At 49.2% G+C, this 20,832-nt stretch overlaps 1 protein-coding gene across 2 annotated transcripts in view; it reads left to right on the forward strand.

Moving 5' to 3' along the window:
- PRR14L (proline rich 14 like) overlaps positions 1–20,832 on the forward strand; it is a 492,002-nt gene that overhangs the window by 350,700 nt on the left and 120,470 nt on the right. The gene's annotated exons all lie outside the window — the stretch shown is intronic.

The following is a 20,832-nucleotide window of genomic DNA, read 5'->3' on the forward strand; positions in this document are numbered from 1 at the left end:
CATTCTGCCTTAGCCCAGGTTAAGACTTTGCAATAAAAGGCAGTTATTTGTTCAAATATTTCTAAGTAGTGTTGCCAGCTTGTACTTTCTACAGAGGCATTTCAACACTGAAGTTCTCTTGGTTCCAGTCACTCCAGCTCAAAGGAGGATCTTGACGCTCTCATTTCTTACAAGACTTCTGACATCTACAAAGGTCCAGGTTAAACAAGTGCCCTTGTGTTGCAGAACATTTTGAGAGCATCCCAGAACGCTTATACAAGGTTACTTTTAAAATACTGAAGTTCAAACTGTGCTGTTAAATGGTCACCATGGAGGGTAAGGAAGATGGGATATTCCAAATGTATTTTCTGTCCTTCTGTTCACTTTATTTCACCGTTTGAGTAGTGATAGAATGCAAATCCTTGACACATAGGTTTTTCAAAGGAGAGAGAAGGGAGTTGTATATTTAAAAAAAAGTTTGTTTTCTTACAACAAACTGGTTCCCAAAGATCTTCTTTTGAAGCTGCAAAATGAAAAGCATCACAGCAAATAATTCAGCATTCTGCAAAGCAATAGTTATATCCTACTACTACCCAAGACGTTGGTGATACCATGCTGAGAAAGGTCCAACTGGGCCTCTGAGTTTCCTCCTTGAAAACCACCTCAGACTCCTGTTTATTGGCTTCCAACCTCATCATTGGCACCTACAGTTTTGTGAAGGTACTAGTTGTGGAAGTGACTCCTCATTTTCAGAAGCTTCGTCATTAATGTGATTCACATCAAGAAACTATTCACCATAAGGTGTCTCCTGAGGTTGAGGACCCATTAAGAGTACATGTAATTTTTTTCCTTGGCCAGAGCTTCCAACCAACCTCTTGTTTTGTTCCTCAGTGGGAACTGATGATACAGGGCTTTTTTGGTGTCTGGATTCCTGGAGTTGGTGCTACGGTTGTTTTTGGATGCCTGATTTTACCAGAATCAATCCCATCAAACACAAACAAAAATATAAACTTCTCAATGATTCTTCCCCATTCCCCACATCTGCCAACTCCATGATGGCATTTGCAGCATATTGATCATAATGTGAACCACTAGAGGAAGATGGCAGATGGCTGCACATAATTAGGAGTACAATTATGGGTCACAAGCCTCTTCAGGGATGAAGCATCGCTCTTGGTCAAACTTATAAACTGGCAGCAGTTCATATGAGAATACAAAGGGCTTCTGTATCTTCTTGGTAGGGTCAGATCTTGTCTAATAACAGTATCCATTTCAGATGCAGATTTGACTGCAAGAAATCTTCTATGCTGTCCCGAAGAGAGCTTGCCCCTTCTTGTAAGGAAGCACAATAAAAAGATTTTTTAAAATTTTCATTCTCAGCAACTTGACTTATGGATTGATACACTTACATAAAGGTTTTACACTGCATATTATCTTTTAGCAATTTAAAGGCAGCACAAATAGTGTTAATCCCCACCCCTATAAACAATCTTTCAACTCCACATCAATTCAAAACGCTCTGAACCTGCTGTCACCTGACTCACCCTTCCATCTCCCTCTCCATGAGTACAGTTCTGCTGTTGCCAAATGCATTCCAATGCATGACGGTGATCGAGCTACTATTTTAAAGTTGCTTGTCCATGCTCCATTTCCACCTCTACCAGTGCAAAGAAAATGTATCTCGCCTCTTTTAAATTTACTTCTGTGACATCAATGACTTGATGACTAATTACTTGTAACTAACTAGCGCACTAATATTTTCTTCTGCAGCTTTAACATACACTGACCTGTCCCATCGACCAAATCAACATCCTCCATTTCAGACTCTCTCGCACAGCACACGGTGCTTAAACAGATCAAACTGAGAATTTCACTCCATCTGAGCATGTCCCTCACTAGATAGCAAGCTCCAAAAAGTCTGCAATTTTCCAGTCTGAGAACAACTATTACTTTCCCTTAATCCCTGCAGCCTCTCCCTTCTATCGTTAACAGTTATATTTTTTTCTCCAGACTTTGTCATCTATTTGTGAGCTAAAGTACCTTGCTTCTATTCCTTCCCCTTCCTTTTTGTTGCAATAACACTTGCCTTTCAACCATCAGGTAAACTGCACTTTCTGATAAAAATATTTTAAATCAACCTCTCCCGCTCTTTGATGTTCTGTCACCTCCTTGCTATTCCAAAAGGCATTAGGTCTGTAGAGAGGTAGGTCTTCATCTGTTGTCTTGTAAGATTTTGTGACAAAATACTGCCCAGATAATTCAAGAAAGATTTTCAGGCAGTCCTCAATTCTTCGATATTTAATTATTCCTTCAACAGAAACTACCCTTTTATAACAAAAGATCTCTGCTTTCTAGGCTTGTCCTATTATTGACTTAATCCCCCATTCAAAAAGACTCAAACTGGTTCAATTTCCTCTGTTTGACAGCCAAACTCGAGAATTCAGTGCCTATTCAAATAAAATGAATATATAGACCATTGCCACCAATATGTGGAAGCATTAAAGACAGGGCTCTTCCCATTAATATAACAATGTTGGTGAACATGATCCATACAAACTGAGAAATGTATACACACTGCGACTCCTTTCATTCTCCGTCACCAGTGCACTGTGATTTATGCTATGCTGTGTTTGAAGCATGCCGTCAAACCTTATGCACCTAATCCTGCCTCTCCCAAATAGGACATACTATGTGTAAATATGTTTTCGACCACACATTTCAGAAAGGGTCCCCAAGAACCTATGAAACTTGGAGCAGTATTCCGCTTTGTCACGAGTATAAATCGCTATGATCCAATATAATACATTCCAATACATGATGGTATATGGAAGTATGGTATTGGAGATGGTATGTTGACACTGCTATGCATAGTCATACAGTTGGCAAGAAAAGAGCATGCCATTAGAAGGGGCTTCATTGCTTTTTCATCTCCTGCAAGCACTGGAGCAGACACATTTTGGAGATTCTTAATGGTGTTCAGATGATTCTGTGAGTGGTGAAGAAAAACAGTTGGGTTAGAGATGTAAATGCCATACACTTCTGGATTTCAAGTGCACTTGATTCTGAATTAGTGAATAGATCAGCTCTTCCCAGCCTTCCAAAACAACTCTGTGTGTGATTAAGCGCAGAATGTGATGGGCATAGTCAAGGGCTATACACTCATTCCATAATGGACTGACACGACAGGGCCTGCCTGGGCTATTCCATCTGCTGGAGTACTACGAGCCGGTTAGCCAGCTTCGCTCTGCTGATCTTGCTTTGGTCTGCGTCCCTGGCATCCGGAGAGCGAGGGCCGGTGGTCGCTTCTTTAGTTACCTGGGCGCAAAACTCTGGAACTCTCTCCCTTTCTCTATGAGAGTAATGTTGAATCATCTGGCATTTCGTAAAACCTTAAAAACCTGGCTTTTTCCCTGCAAGTAGCATATCTGTCGCTATTCACTAACTGGCTCTGGTCCTTGGGGTTCTGATAGCGCTGGGACGCCTCATCGCTGTGGCAGCTACGCGCTTTACAAGTCCTAAAATAAATAAATAAATAAAATAAATAGGGGGTGAAGGGCCAACAGATTGGAAAGGTAGGGCACCCCCAGCTCTTCATAAACCACCATGTTTGAAGTTCCCTGTGGCACACATAAAAGAAGTTTAAAAAATTGTTCTCAGCTACTTGTTTATCCATAGCAGCATAGCCTCATATTTCATTGCCATAGAAAACTTTGGTAATACATTTAGCCTGATATAACTGCAGGAGTGCCGCAATCGCTCTCTTTCCTAATCTTGATGCAAAAACAATGCCTTTGTTAGCACGCACTAGATCTCCCCTCTTTCTCTGTTTCAGTGGCCTCCATTTAATTTTGTCGTCTATCAGAACCCCAATATACAAAAAGACTTCTGTACGGGGAACCACAGCAGGTCCAACTATAAACCAATAGTGCTTTCTAGGTCGAGGTCCCACCTGAATCACGCAGGATTTGGAAACGTTTATTGTCAAGTCCTGATCCTCCTTGAATGAAGAAAAAGAATTCAGCAATGATTGCAGCCTTCTTGCAGTCCGGGACATGAGGACCACATCATCAGCATATAATAATACCTGCAGACCGCGCCTACCCACCTGAGGATAATCTACCTTAGTCTCCAATAAAACTTTCCCCAGTTTGTTAATAAACAAATTAAACAAAAAAATGCTAAGATATACCATTAGCATACTCCTCTTTTTATTGAAGACTGGCAGGAGACCTTGAGGTCTTGTGACTATCGAACCTCAGCCTTGGTGTTGCAATGGAGGTCCTCCAAAAAATGAACAATATCACCATCCACCACCTACATGGCGTGGTCTGCCAAAGCTTAACTCTGTTCACGCGATCGAATGCGGATGACAGATCCATGAAGGCCATATAATTGGTACCGCGGCGGGCAGCTGTATATTTGTTGAGAATCAAAGATAGGTTACACCATTGGGCTACGGTAGACTGTCCAGGACGGAAACCATACTAGACGTCGGCTAGAATATCATTATCCTCTGCCCAGCTGGTCAACCTAGCTAGGAGGACACGGCCCACCAACTTGATCACAGAATCCAGCAAAGAGATTGGTCTATAACAATGGGTGCTATCTTGATTACCCTTTTTGAAAACTGGCACTATGGTGGAGGTGGCCCAAGAATCAGGGGGACCAGTTATTACTGCTGTGTTAATGACTACTGTGTGGACGGGTGCCCAAAGGTTTAGTTCGGATTTATGAAGATCCAGCAGGATACTATCAGGGCCCAGGGCTTTGTTGTTTGACAGCCCAACAATACCTTTCGTAACCTCTTCTACTGTAATGGCCAGGGAGGATTTCCCTGCCACTAGCCTGAGAGGACTATTCATGTTTGGGGGACACTGGAACATGATTTCAAAATGGAGCTCTCATTCCTCCTCTGTGATGTGGGCCACCACCCCATTTCCTGCATCTTCATTTAAAAAGGGGCTATTTATTATGCTCCAGAACTTGGAGCTGCTCTTCATGGTACTGGCCTCTATTAACTCCCTCCAAGTTTCCTCCTTCAGCACTGCCCTGCGTCTGGCCAATTCTTCCTTGTACTCCCTTTGACACGTTCTGACTAAAGTGATATCCCTTGGTCTCTTGCCGAATACTTCCTTTAATTTCATAGCCACGTGGGAGCAATCTGAATCAAACCACCTGGGATCCTGGACAGAGGGTCGCCGCACAGGGGCACTAAGAAGGGCTGTTATTGTAGAGGAGATGACCTTAAAAGTTTTTATGACCTCACCTGAGTCCGTTGATGGTGCTGTGTACAATGCTCATTATCACACAAGGTCGTTAGTGATTCATAAAATAACTTTGGGGGAAGGGGTGTTATCTGGGCGCATTTTAACCTTCTTCCTCCATCCATTGTTTGAAATACCCTGCTGGGTGATAATAAAGGCTATCTAATATAAACACATATTGGGTTGTGATCACTGTGTATACTGGCCTTGATGATAAAACCCAAAATCAATTTGGAGAGGTATTGAATAAAGTTGATAAATGAGCCACCTCCCCTCCTTACAAAGGACGGGATGAGGCCCTTACTGCAGGGTTCTGATATTTTTTACACTATTGCTCGGGAAACATAAATCACGAAACCAAACTTGGATCTTCCTGAAATTGAAGGAGTAGCCGGAACAAAAAAGGATTTATAACCCTTTAGGGGGAAACTGTTCCGTTCCCAGTCGCCCATGTTTCTGCAAACAGATCAAACTAAACTTTTTTATAAACAAGATCCATGAGGGGTTAAGAAACTTGTTAGCCAGGCCAGCAACATTCCATGAGATGAAATTACAATCCATTCCGCCCAAAATCCTGCGGCCTTGCTGGGAATTCTCCTGCTCAATATTTGATTGCCTCATTTCCACCTTTTTTTCGGCCTGCTGGCGTGTTGGACTAACCTGAGCGTCCTTGCTACATTTCGAGTTCAATAAATATTCACTACTGGTAAGTGGAAGATTGCTCTTCTCTCCCTGAAATTGTTGCCACTGATTAAGACGGTACAATTTAATTGTTCGCCATCTCCCTGCATTTCTTTTGATTTTTTGATCAGTGACATTCGCCATTTCATAAAGTGTATTCGAACAGACCTCCACGAAAAGGATTTATCGTGTTGAGATTGATTATAAAAGGGTCTTCGTTTGCAATATTTACTGTCCTGAAGATGGTCTGAGGGACTGATGCCACCGAGACCGAAACATCGACTCCATCCTCTATTTCTGAGATATTAATTGTTTTGTAGTGACTTTTATTCTCACCTGGGGATAGGTCATTATTCATTATGTTGAACTAGATGTTTGTCATGAACTGTTGGATTAATTTATTTTCACCTCTTTTCATGATTTATTGCCGATTTGACTGCTTACTTGTACTCCTGTTTTAATCAATTATCTATATATAAACAAATTTGTATTTTCAAACAAAAAAAGATATTCCCTTGTTTTCTGTGCTTTCGAATTGTCGTAGGACACTTGGGTGGATTTTCCAGTGTGACTCACCCCAAGAATAATTCCAGAATAGCTTTTCACTGATTTTTCTTTAAGCAAATCCCTTGTTGGCACTTTTACCCATCACCACTCATTTCCACAGGAGCAGCCCCACTCAGTCAATCACAGGTGTCCAGAGTGCCCAGAGGTGCGAAGCGATTTGATAGCTCCATGAGAGGTGTTAAAGAAAAACTGCCCACCTTGTAGTGCTCGTACAGTATGGTTCGGGTTATTCCAGGGCACTATAGTGTTTGTAGGCCTAGAAAGAGGGTGGGTGGGCATCTGCCTTCCAAGTGGGGCCACACTGTTATGGATCCTGTTGTTCCAACCTGAAGGCCCTGGTTTATAAAAGAATCTGAGATGGAGGGCCATAATGGTCGACTCTAGGTCAAAAATCCAGTGAAAGATGAAGCCGGGATCCTTTCTGTGACGTACAACCTATTCAGGTTAATGATGACGCAGTCTCCTTTATAGGTCTCATAAGATCTTCCTATACAGTTGACCCTGCGCACCATGTTGATGAATTTTTCCACCCGTATGCCCAAAGCAGTGTTACAGGACAACCAGTGTATGACTTTGTTCTTCAATTGAGAATAGTCTTCCTTGACACCCGGAGAGAGATCCCCAGGATCACAACATATGGCATCGATTCTGATGGGAGATGTAAGTTAACTAAATCCTGATTGGAACCCCCCCCCACCCCCCCCACCCCCTCTCTAACATTAAGTATTTCCCCCGCGTTGTGTGTTTTGGGGTTAGTTTGTTCAAGGATAGGTGCCCTTCCCAAGGATCCTAAGCTTGGGCCCAACTGATTCAGCAGAGGGTGCTGTAGATGCTGAGGACAATTGGTGGCGATCCCCATAGAGGGCTTTCGAGGTAGCGATGGCTGCTTCCCAGTATTTAAACATAAATCAGCTGGGTTAGGGCCCTCAGTTACAATATGGCCCATCGAGGTCCTTTGTTCTGTATTGAGAGCCTCCCCCCCTAGGTGCAATACGTTGTCTAAGGTCAGAAAGCCCCTTCTTTATAGAGGTGAGGCATTGAAAGAGTAAATCAAATTTTGAGTCCAATATAGCCAGTAGTGAGCCCTGAAAATATTCCAGTGCAGTCACCATATCTGCCTTTGTGAGTATTTGCTCGTTGGATGCCTTTTGATATGTCCCCTCTGCCTTTTGGCCTTACCCCCAGTCAGGAGGCCCTTTCTTTTCGTACCCAAGCATAGACAGGCCGTCTCTCCTCCACTAATTATCCCCTGCAAAGCTTGCATAATTGTTGCTAGTTGCTTATTGAGGCTATCAACAATATGCTCCTGGATCGGGGGGACTTCAGCCCCCGATACGTAGGTACCCACAATGATAGGTGAAAGGGGTTTGGGTTGACCAGCTATGCAGCTGACCGGGCCCTCTGCTTCTTGCATTAAGGATCTATTAGATAGGCCTGCTGCAATTTCAGGGATCACAAGCATCCTTAGGGGACTTCAGAGAAGGTGGTTAATAGGGTAGAGAGAGAGGCGTCGGGTCACCAGCTCTATCGCCTTATCAAGACCTCCAGCCACCCTCTGTATGAAAGATTCCATAGTGACCACTGTGCCTGTATCAACCTTCCCAGGCAGCGTAGCCACCTTACGTTTCCCCACAGCAATCCCAGATTACTATTCACTCTGCACTCTCCCGCTATGGGCTGACAACAAGGGGTAACAGTGTGCGTGCTAGAAGCTGGCACATAAAAGCCAGCGGGGGACTGCTAGCACAATAACACACATTAGAACAGAATGGGCAAGCCTGACAGGCCGTGCGACAAGTTAAAAAAAAAAAAGTCACCCAATCACCATAACACCAACAAGTAAAAAATAAGTTCTTGAGCTATAGCACGAGGGAACTCCATCCTCCCTACCTGTTCCTGGACGGTCAGAATACACCAACCACTGCGGAACTTCTCGTGGTATTACAACGCCGTGCTGGTAAACAAAAGCAGAAAGGTGTTAATGGAGGGAGACCAAGAGGGTAGGCCCAATTCAGCCTCCTCCGGTCTCTGACGAGCACTGATGGGCCCGCCCTTAGGACAACTTTGCTTTTTAGAGTGCGCGGGCGAATCTGCCTCCTCCTCTCCCGCTTCGGCTTCTGGGACAACGATTCCCCGCTCCACAACAGCAGCCAGCAAAACCAAGCAATAGTGCCCTCTTGTGTTTATCTGAACTTCAAGCTTCTATTCTTAATACACCGTTTGACAAATAACAACTCTTTGGTCCTGTAGTAGCCACGTCATTAGAAAAAATGAAAAAGGACACAGAAGTGGCCAATCTATGTGAGCCCCACGGTCCCCTTCTGGCCGTGGTTCCTTTCGGCGCTCCTTTTATCGTGGAGGGGGGATGGAGGGGGTCCAAGAATACCTCTTCAGACACTGCCGCTAAATCGTACAAGGGCAACAATCAGCCCTCTGCTTGCAAGGGTTTCTTCAGAGGGGGTTACAGAGGCAACAATGACAAAGGTAGAGGTTCCAACACACGCACCTCCCCCTCCAATACCAGTGACTTACCTACACTTCCCTCAGACCATTTAACACCTGTCTGGGGACGTCTTTCACAATTCCTACCCGTCTGGTAGTTAATAACTACAGACAAATGGGTGCTAGAAATTATCCATGCTGGTTATTGCTTGGCGTTTACCAGCAATCCTCCAAACATTCCACCACGTTCACACAAAATATCACCAAATCACTGACACCTCCTCAAACAAGAGGTTCAGTCTCTCCTCTTAAAGGGAGCCACAGAGCCCATACCAATACAATACCAGGGGTCGGGCGTATACTCCCTTTTTTTCATACCCAAAAAAGACTGTTCTGTCAGACATATCTTAGACCTCAGATAATTGAATCTTTACATACAATAAGATCATTTTCACATGGTGACGTTTCAACTAGCGCTCTCACTATTATAACAGGGCGACTTTCTGTCTACTCTAGACGTAAGACGCATATGTCTACATTCCGTGGTAGTGGGGCACCATTACCAGTTCAAAGTTCTCCCGTTCGGAGTCACCGCTGCTCCCAGAGTCTTTACAAAATGTCTGGCTGTAGTTGTTGCTCACCTTCGAAGGCAATACATTCATGTCTTCCTGTATTTGGACGACTGACTCATGAAAGGCAGTACGTACATGAAGTGTCTCCAGCACACTTACATAACACTGCAGTTACTGAACCAACTAGGGTTTACAGTCAATGTGTTGAAATTGCATCTTAACCTTCCAACACTCAGAACTATCTTTGAGCCACTTTAGATACTCAAAGAGCTCTAGCCTTCCCCAAAGCAGCATAATTGGCAATATTCAGGCTCTAGTTCTCCAGTCTCAGTCCACTGACTCACTACCAGCTCGAGCGTACATTCAGCTACTGGGAATTATGGCCTTTGCATCATGATTGTTCCCCATGCAAGGCTTCATATGCGTCCCCTTCAGGAATGTTTAGCAAGTCAGTGGAACCAGTCACACAGTCTTTTAACCAATCTAGTGTTGGTAAACAGCTGTACTCATCACACTCTGCAGCAGTGGAACCCACACAATTTATCAAAAGGACAGCCCTTTATAGACCCAGTTCCACAGACAATGCTAACTGCAGCCGTGTCGCTCACTGGTTGGGGGGCTCATCTCAAAGATCACACGGATCAAAGATTGTGGGGTCAAAATCAAAAAGCTTTCCACATAAATCATCGAGAGCTGCTAGCAGTGGTTTAAGCGCTCAAAGCCTTTCAGGCTCACCTTCTAGGCAAAGCTGTCCTAGTTTGCACCGGGAACATGACAGCTATGTATAATATACAAAAACAGGGGGGCACTCTGTCCAACTGTCACACCTGATTCAAGCCATTTGGAAATGGGCCATTCACCATAAAATCTATCTCCTAGAAGAACACCTCCCAGGAGTAAATAATCAGATTGCCGACCTCCTCAGCAGAGGCAGCAAATCCACAAGTGGGAACCTAACCCTCATGTTCTTCTTCCATACTTTCAAAGTTGGGGGTTTCCTCAAATAGATCTTTTTGCCACACACAAATGCAAAATGCCCAAACTTTGCCTCCAGATACCCACACCTGCTCTCCAAAGGCAATGCACTATGGATGAACTGGTCAGGGATATATGCATATGTTTTTTTGCCTCTCCCACTCATTCCGTTAGTAGTTCGGAAACTCAGGCAAACCTCCTTCACACTGATTCTAGTAGCTCCCACATGGGCCCGATAAACCTTTTTTCACGACCCTGTTGGAACAATCACTAGTTCCACATCAAAAGCTGCATCTCGCATCCAGTCTCCTCACACAGAGCCATGGAGAAATCAGACACCCAGATCCCAAAGAACTAAACCCAGAGATCTGGCTCCTGAAATAATAGAGTTTGGTTATTTGAGTCTTCCACCAGAAGGTATGAACATCATTAGAGAGGCGAGAAGGCCTACTACAAGAGCTTGTTATGCAGCTCAATGGAAACGCTTTGTTATCTATTGCGACATAAACATCATCAATCCTTTCGATGCTTCCATACAGAATATCATTGGTTATTAGTTGCACTTGCAGCGGTCACAATTAGATTATACTTCTATCCGCCTACATCTCACTGCAATAGCTGCGGATCTACAAAATAGGCAACACATGTCTCTCTTTAGGGTGCCAGTTTTCAAAGCTTTTATGGAAGGATTTAAGAGTTATACCACCAAGACTTCCAACTATCCCTGTGTAAAATCTTAACATAGTCCTCACACAATTAATGGGCCCACCTTAAATGTGAACTGCACTTTCTCTAATGGAAAATAGCTTTCCTCATTGTAATTACTTCCCTGAGAAGAGTGGGTGAACTACAGGGTCTAACCATAGAGGAACCCTTTTTCAGCTTTATAGAGACAAAATAGTCCTTCGCACTAACCCTAAGTTTCTACCTAAGGTAGTTTTTGCCTTTCACATCAATCAATACATTGAGTTCCCTGTATTCTTCCCTCATCCGGATCCATTTGCAGAACGAGCTCTACACACTTTAGTATTAAATCTGTTTATTGACATAAACTGACATACACAAGCATAAGTCCGTGCAATACATGACCATGACAGTAATGTGGCGCTAGGCAACGCAAACAGAGGACTGACAGTAGCGCTAAATAGGTACAACATCGCTACGGACCTACTGCCGCAGTTGAAAGTTCTGTCTGAAGAAGCACGTGAGTATCCAAACACAAAAACAACAACCAAACCCCCTTCCCCGAACCCCGCCATCTTCCTTACTACCAACCCACCACCCCTGTTCCAGGTCCAGTATCCTCCTGCTTTATCATCTAACTGAATGTTCCCGAGTCATCACCCTGCGATAGTCTCAATAGGCATAGGTATCTAGGACAGGTCACTTCCCTAAATTCCGTGGCCAATAGTGCTAAGAAGGGCTGCCACAAGTCTAGGTATTTGTCCCCTTACCCCGTTGCAATCAGGGACAGCTTCTCCATTCCCAAAACTTTCCAGAGACAATGTAACCAACCCTAAAAGGTTGGGATGTGTGTGGTACGCCAATGGGCTAGTATGTCCTGCAACGCGGAACCCAGGGCTATGGCCATCAAACGACCCCGGCGGGCACGCTACGGATAAGTAATGGGATTGGGCAGGCCTAGCAGCACGTAGGCAGGGAATCTTGGGAGTGTTGTGTCAAAGTGTGAGTCCACCTCGTCTAAAACTAGCTTTCAATATTCCTGCAGATGAGTACAGTCCCATAGAAGGTGAACCAACGTACCGCTCTCTCCACACCCACGCCAACAGGACACATCTCGCGTGCGATCAATCTCATTAAGCCTCTCCGGGGTGTAGTACCAATACGTGGTGATTTTAGTGAGGGTGTCAGTCAAGCCCATGTGGTAGGCAGAGTGTCGAGCCCGGTAACAAATGCCCTCCCACTCTTTATTGCTGAGCGTGCGTCCCAGGTCTCTCTCCTACCATGCCCTCCCTGAGTTGTAGATGTGTGTGAATCTGCCTAACAACATGCGGTATAAATCCGATATGAGCTTTCGATCAGTTTTCCTCGTGATCAACCAGTATTCGTACTCGCTGAGCCTGCGGTCCGCCCCTCCTCTAATCTGCCCATGAAGCGCCCAATGTCGCACCTGGAGATACCGGAGCCGTTCCTCCTCGGGCATGTCAAATTCTCGCCGGAAGGCATCAAAAGGGATGACTCCTTCCACTGTGTACAAGTGGAATAGGACCCTACATCCTGCCGGGCTCCACCGGGCAAATGCCTCTGTATCTTGACCGGGATCAAAATCCGGGTTATTCAGTATTGGCATCAGTGGTGATGGGAAGGATGTCAACTCATGCGTAATATTCACGAGATCCCACACTTCCAGCGGGGTCCTTGTAATATACGAAGCGTAGAGATTGGGGGGGTCGGTGCTGCCTTCGCAGGAAGGGAACCTCTTGAAGCGTGCGGCCCGCCACTGCCTAGTCTTGAAAGAGCCAGTGCTTCTCAGACTCCCACCTGCTCCATTCCACTAATGTTCGTAGCTGTGCCGCTTGATAATATAGCAACAAATCTGGCAGCCCCAGTCCACCACTCTCAGGAGGCAGCATTGCCAATCGAAGTTTGATCCTCGGCTGCCTTCCGTTCCATATGAACTGCGCCAGTTCAGATTGGGTCTGGTGAATCCAGCCCTCCGGGGGTTTCATAGGGATTACTAGAAACATGTAAAGGACTTGCGGCAGGATCGTCATTTTAATAGCCGCCACTTTGCCCAGCCAAGATAGCGGGAGATGTCTCATCTACCCAGCTCCAACCGGACCGTCTGCCGGAGCCGAGCATAGTTGAGACGGACCGTGCCCTGTAATGTGGCCGCCAGCTGAATTCCTAGATAAGGAATGGCCTCCGAAGCCCAAGGAAAGGGGAAGAGTCCCTGCAGGTAGTCTCGGGTGGGCTAACGAGAGGTCTAGCGCCACAGATTTGCTCATGTTAACCTTTAAGCCTGCCACCTCCGCAAAAGCGTCAAGAATAACGACACAAGCCGGCAGGGACTCTTTGGGGGAGGATAGCGACAAGAGGACATCGTCGGCATATAAACCGATGGTATGCTCATATGCTCCGATCTTAATCCCGTGGACTGTGGGGGTGAGTCTCGTGGCCTTCGCCAGCTGCTCCATGTAGAGGGCAAAGAGCAGGGGCGACAACGGGCACCCCTGTCTCGTACCCCGTTCAATGGGAAAGCGGGGTGAGGAGCAACCATTGACACGCACCGTCGCTGAGGGCCCCGAGTAACAATTCAGTATCCAAGTGCGGAATCTGACCCCCATCCCGGCCTTAACCAGGACTTGCACCAGATATGGCCAGTGGACCCGGTCGAACGCTTTCTCCGCGTCGATCGCGAGCATCATATATTCCCCCGTCGTTCGCGTGACCTTTTCTATTAAGTGCCACGCCCTCTTGTTATTGTCCACAGTTTGCCGATCCGGGATGAATCCTGCTTGGTCCAAATCAATCAATCCCGGCATAAGCGGGGCGAGCCTTGCCGTCAATATGCTCGTATACAGTTTTAGGTCTACGTTAAGCAGCGATATGGGCCGATAGGCTTCGCATTTTGAGTGGTCTTTCCCCGGTTTGGGGATAACTGAGATGGTTGCGTCTAGTAAGTCCCTCGGAATCGAGCCCGGCTCTGAAAAAGAGTTGAAGAGAGTAGTAAGCAGAGGAGCCACCTGGGAGCAGAACGTCTTATAGAAAATGGCTGTGAGGCCGTCAGGCCCCGGAGCCTTCCCAAGTTTAAGCTTGGAAATGGCTGAAATGACTTCCTCAGGTCTAATGCTGCGTTCTAAGAGCTCAGCCTGATCCTGTGTAAGAACCGGAAGTGGGGATGACGCCAGGAATGCATCCCCCGCCGCAAGGTCCAGTGAGGCTCCGGCATATAGGGAAGTATAGAAGTCGCTAAATACTGCCGCGATCTCCACATCTTCAGTTGCTAGACTTCCATCCTGTTTTCTAATTTCCTTTACCGTGTGGCGTTGCCGCGTTTCCCTTAGCGCTCGGCCCAGTAAACGTCCACATCTATCCCCCCCGGTATAGCACCCTCAAAGCTGCAAACTCTGCCCTGTCCTGATCCAGCGTGCTCAACTGCTTCCTGACAACTGTCAGTTGCCTCCAGACCCTGGGGGCGCACGTCCTTTGATGCATGCGTTCTAACTCCTTAACCTTCTGCGTAAGCTCGTCCCTTTTATTCGCTCTTAACCTATTCTCAGCTGCTGAGACTGCTATAAACTCGCCCCGTAAAACTGCCTTAAGGGACGCCCAATGTGTAGCCGGCGAGGTGTCAGAGATGCTATTGTGGGGCAAGTAGTCCTTGATTGTTCCTACTATTTTCTCAACTATGTCTTTGCGGTGTAGCATTGTGTCGCGTAGTCTCCAGCAGCGCGTGGGTCGTATCACCGGGAGGGAAATGAACGTCGCAGAGATCGGGGCATGGTCGGAGAGGGACGCGGCACCTATGTCAACAGTGGACGTCCAGGCCTGAAGGGAAGTGGAAGCTAGAAAGTAATCCAATCTCGCGTAAGTGCGATGTGCGTTCGAGTAGTATGAGTATGCTCTAGTACCCGGATGAAAGCTGCGCCACAGATCCACCATACCCAGCTCCCCCAGCCTAGCCAACCCCCCACTGAAGAGGGTTCCCGCATGTGTGGTGCGCTGCACTGGTCTGTCCATGGTGTTATCTAGTACTAGGTTAAGGTCCCTGCCTACCAGAATATGTCTGTCTGTAGAGGCCGCCACTTCGCTTAGCGCTAGGTGAAAGAACTTTTCCTGCCCCTCGTTGGGGGCATAGACCGAGCAAATCGTAAATTCAGATCCACCCAAGGAAAAATGGTAGGATAGCAGCCTCCCCCTTATCTCCGCTCCCTTCTGTAGTACCCTCCCTCTGAAGCGCTGCGATACCAATATCTCGACCCCGGCTGTTTTACTCGAGGCCGACGAGAAAAATTGCTGTGGAAAGCAGCGTGCCCTCATCCTTGAGCAGTCCTTTTGCAGTAGATGCGTCTCCTGCAGGAGACATATATCGGCCTTCGCGTGTTCTAAGCAAGAGAGGACTGCCTTGTGTTTGACTGGGTTATTGAGCTCCCTAACATTCAGGGAGAGAATTTGCAGTTCAGTGGGGGGCATGACTCATCCCTACCCTTGACCGCTCAATACTCCTGAAACCCACTATTGACGCAGTAAGACTTCTCCTGGGTTGCCCACTTTCTGGCGTGTGGCGTGACCCTTTGTGCCCTCCTGCCACACTCTGGAGACTCGTATCATCATCCCTCAATGGACACTCTAGGACCTGGAACCCCTCCCGCCCCTCCCTACAAACCCCTTCCTCGCCCCGTCCCCCAGCCTCCTCCCTCAATTCACACACCCACCCAAACCTGTATCTAGAACCCCCCCACCTCTCTTTCCGCAACCAACCTGCCCCCTCCCCCTCCCCATCTCCCCTACCCCCTGCCCTCCGCTCTCCCGTCCCCCACCCCCACTTAACCATGAAATTGAATATGAAAAAATAGAAAACTAGACAATTGTCCATCATCTCTCACAGATGATTGGTCGAAAGGTATTACGGGGTATATCAAGTCCAGTCCTTCCTCCTTTCCCCCCACCGCCGACCCCTCAAAGGGACATAGTAGACCCCAGACACACAAGGCTCTGAATGAGTGTTCATCCCGGCTGCTGGGAGGTTAAGTCCGCTGCTGCTGCTTCCACCGCCGCCCTCTGACCATCTTCGACCTCCGTCTTCGGGGGTTTCTTGACTCGGCGTCGTCCCCGTTGGTGACGCCATTGGGATGACGATCCTCCTACCGCCTGATCTTCCTCCTCCTTCGGCGGGACAATGCCCAGCACCTGACAAGCCTCTTTCAGAGAGCGGAGCTGGTAAAGCTTATTGTCCATTTGAACACGATCCGAAATGGGTGGCCCCAACTATAAGGTATAGCTTGGTGCTGAAGGTAGCTCGTGACCGGTTTGAAGCATCCGCGCTTCTGCAACGTGAGCGCTGATAGGTCCTGAAAAAGGGTCGGCGAGTGGCCGTGAAAGGAGATGGGATGCATCTGCCTCGCCTTTTGGAGGATGTCTTCTTTAGTGCGGAAGTCCTGTATACAGACCAAGATGTCTGCGGGGAAGGCCACCCCGGCTTGCTGAGGCCCGACCCTATGCGCCCTGTCGATCGTCAGCGCTGCCTCCGCGGGGGACCCAGGATATGGTTCAAGAGCTCCCTGGTAAATTTAAAAAGGTCCCTGTCTTCGTCCGACCGCGCCACTCCCCGAATTCTTATGTTATGTCGCCGGGAGCGTTTTTCAAGGTCCTCAAGGTGCGATTGTAGGTCCACCTGTTGGTCATGTAGTCTTATAATCTCCTGCTGCAGCACCTCCATTTCGACGTCGCAGCCATCTTGTTTTGTTTCGAGCTCCGCCACCCGTTCGCCAATGCCGTCCATGTCCGTCCGCGCTGCTCGGATCTCATCCGAAAATTCTTTTTTGAGGGCGTGGATGCCCTCCCTCAATGTCGTGAAGAGGGACTCTAGGTAGCCCTTCGTGATGGGTTCCGAGCTTGCTGCCTCCGAGTCGCCCTGTCGCGCTCCTGTGGCCAATGTATCCTTAGCTGTAGGGGACGACTGGGCCTTGGCGAACATCTCCTTTACAGTCTTATCCTTGCGGACCCTCGACTCCGACATCATGGCCGCCCCGTGGCAAAAGGCGCCTCGCTGTGGAAATCTTCTAGTCTCCGGGGAACCACCGCCTCCGATCGGCCGTGTGAGGACCCCGTTACAGACGGACCTGTGGATGTGCTGTGTCGGTTGCCAACCTGTGCTCCATTTGCCTCCGCTTACGGCCTCCAGAAGTGGCGCCAGCCAAAATCTTTCCCTCGGGCCATGTGGCGAGACCACCTCGACCGGGCACCTCCTGGCTCTGCCCGCTCAGGGCACGGTCCGTGTCTCCTCCGCCTCCCGCTCTGGCCCACTCTTCGCACCACACCTAGGCCGCTCCAGCAGAGTTGTTTGTGCGCACCGTTGTTGCTCACTTCTCCACCTCACTGCCGCCGCCACAGGCCTCCTACCGTGCCAGTCACTCCCTATTCGAGGCCCGCCGCCTCACCGAATGCTTGTATCCTCAGCAGCTGCGCAGGCCCTCTGCGAGCGCCGCGGTCCTCTCCGCACCACTGGGGCCAAAGGCCGACGTCTGCAGTCCTGTCTGAGCAGCCACGCGGCAGGCCCGCAGCAGCAATCAGGCGTGCTCCCCGCCTGTTGCCTCGCGCAGAGCGTGTACGCGAGCCAGGCCCGCCGTTTCCGCATCAGACCTCGCCTGAATTATCCCCAGGCCTCGGGCTCCCAGCCCAGCCGCTACTTCACAGGCCCCCAAGGCAGTTCCCGACCTCGGGCGGCACTGCAGGCCTCGCAGCCACTGTCCCAAGCCCCCGTGTTCGGAAAGGGCTTCCATGCGCGGCCGCCGCTCCCCTCTCCTCACCTCTTGGCCCAGCGTCAGTCTCTCGCCGCCCTGTCTGGGTGGCTACGTGGCAGATCCGCAGCAGCAATCAGGCGTAGGTCAAGCCGATGCCTCGCGCAGAATGTATGCGCGGGCCGGACCTGTCGCGCCTGCACCAGACCTCGCGTGGGGCGGCCCCGAACGTCGAGCCCCCGGCTCGGCCGCTACTGCTCCGGTCTTCCGCTCCGCCCCCAAGGCAGGTCGCGACTGTGGGCCGCGCTGTAGGCCTCGCCGCTGGGTAGCCACTGTGGGCCGCGCTGTAGGCCTCGCCGCTGCGGTCGCTGTACTCGCTCAGTCCATTCGGAGTCAGCCCCCGCTGACCTCTCGGGCCACAGGGGATGCCAGGCTGGCTATTGGGGTCGCTGATAAGGGGCTCTGTGAGGCCGGAGCCCTTGCTGTGGAAGGCCGGCGGCGGGAGCTCGGAAGGACGCGTCCGCTCACGCCGCCATCTTGGCCATGCCCCTCTACACACTTTAGATGTCAGAAGAGCCCTTTTATATTACATAGAAAGAACAAAGTCATTTCGTAAAACTAAACAACTTTTTGTTGCTTTTGCTCCAATATCACAAAGGCAATCCTATATCCAAGTCCGACATTGCCAGATGGATTGTTAAATGTATTCAAATGTGTTATGCAAAAGCAAAGAGCACTTTAACAATATCCCCTAGAGCGCATTCCACTCACAATATAGGGGCTACTACGGCTTTCTTAGAAAACTTTCCCATATTTGACATTTGTAAGGCTGCAATATGGTCTACACCACACACATTCACCAAACACTATTGTGTAGATGGGTTAGCGAGACAACAAGCTAATGTGGGCCAAGCAGTTCTTAGCACACTCTTTAAGACAACTTTAACATCTACAGGTTAGCCATTGCTTCGGGAGGATACTGATGTATAGTCTATGCAAAGCATGTGATCTACAGCTCATAATGACATAAGAATAGTGGACAAGGTTTTGCACCAGAAAATAACACCAATTTGAAGCAGTCATATTTCTAACAGTCATATTTCTCCTAACCTTTCCCACTTCAAATGTGTGCTGCACTGTACAGCACACAATTGAAGTGGGAAACGTTTTAAAGTTAGTCTGTGCATATTATTTTGTACTGAATGGATATCCTTCCATGCTAGACATGATGCGGGCACCTTTGCCTTATGGTGCAAAAGAGTGTGTTGCGGGGGCGTGGCCAAGATGGCGTCGGAGTAAGGCGTGCTTTCGAGTCGCTCCGGCGCCCGACCTGCTAAGCATTGTACAGCATCACCTTCAGGGTGCCAATCGGCTCTGAAACGGTCGCAGGGGCCAGCGGCATCGAGCGGAGTGGTCCGGTGTTCCCGGCGAGTCCCTGAGTGACCGTGCAACGCCACTGGGTGCACTTCGTCATCGGGCCTGTTAAGCACCGGCCTTGCGTAAGGGAGAGGCCGCCTTGGAGTGCAGTGATTCGGCGCCGACTGGGCGTGGCATCGAGGTGTGGCGGTTGCCCTCTGCCTCTCTTCGCCACCGGGTTCCCTCCTCTTCCCCGGGACACTGGCATGATTGCGAGCACCTTGCTGTAAAGGACCGAGAAGCTCGGCGGACGGCCGACCACGTGGAGGGTGGGCCCCGGATCTTTAGCGGGGCCGTGTGACCGGTTCGCGGCTGCTTCTGGGGAGCGCGACACCGACCCTCGGCGTCCACTGCTGTGACGGAGTGGCCTCCTCGTCCCCGTGTGCGACTTGCCACCTGGTGTGGACCCGTGCCCTGCCCCGGCTGCGACTCGGAGTTGTTGGCCCTGCGCGGTGAATCCAGGTCTGGACTTTGGTTGGTGTCGGAGGCCTGCTCTGCCTTACGGACTATCTGCCCGGCCCACACTGTCCGGTGGTAGTGGACTAAGTTGTGCTCTGGCAGTGTCGAGTGGCTACGTTCGTGGCCCGGCTGTGAGCGACGGGGACCCCGGACTTGCTGACGTTGTTCTGGCCCCCTGGCGGGAAGCTCCTACGCCGCCATCTTAATCGAGCGGCTGCCGCCCGGGCCGCAGGTACTTCTTAGCGGCCCCCGTCCCCACTAGCCCTGACTCCACGGCTCCACCGTGATGTCGAATTTGCCATGCAAGGGGAGGACGGTGAAAGACGGAGCATCCAAAACGTCGCAGCCGCCATCTTCTCCCGGAGCTAGTGGTTCGACTAGACAGTCGGACGAGGAGGCGCCCGCCACCAAGGCGTTCATGACGGAGCTGTTTGCCTCTATCAAGGAGGATATCTCCGAGCTTCGTGCCCAGCTGGCGTCGGACCTACGGGAGGTCCGGAGGGATGTGGACGGCATTGGTGAGCGGGTGGCCACCTTGGAAGATCATGACTTAAGTATGGCGAATGATGTTCACCAATTGCAACAAGATGTTCTTCGCCTTACTGACCAGAACCTGAACCTGCAGGCATACGCCGAGGACCTGGAAAACCGCTCCAGGAGAAATAACATCCGCATTAGAGCGGTCCCTTGGGAGGGTGAGGCTGGAGACTTGAGAGAATATGTGCAGACCCTACTCTTGCAAGTACTGGATGAGGAAGACGTTCAGGAGATCAAGATGGATAGAGTGCACAGAGTTGGCCTGCCTAGGCGAGGAGGCCCCCCCCCCCCCCCACCCCCCCCGGACATCCTCGTGTGTGCACATGACTTTCAGGCGAAAGAGCGCATCCTCCGGAAGGCTAGGGCCATCACCACCTTGCAATTTCGAGGCCATCGGCTGCAGCTGTTCCAGGACCTGGCGGCGTCCACGCTTCAAAAGAGGAGAGAATTCCGACCAGTGACTGCTTTTCTGAGGGAGCGTAACATCTCGTACTCCTGGGGGCACCCCTTCCGTAT

This window comes from Lissotriton vulgaris, chromosome 11 (genome assembly GCF_964263255.1).
Source record: "Lissotriton vulgaris chromosome 11, aLisVul1.2, whole genome shotgun sequence".
In the NCBI taxonomy this organism is placed as follows: domain Eukaryota; kingdom Metazoa; phylum Chordata; class Amphibia; order Caudata; family Salamandridae; genus Lissotriton; species Lissotriton vulgaris.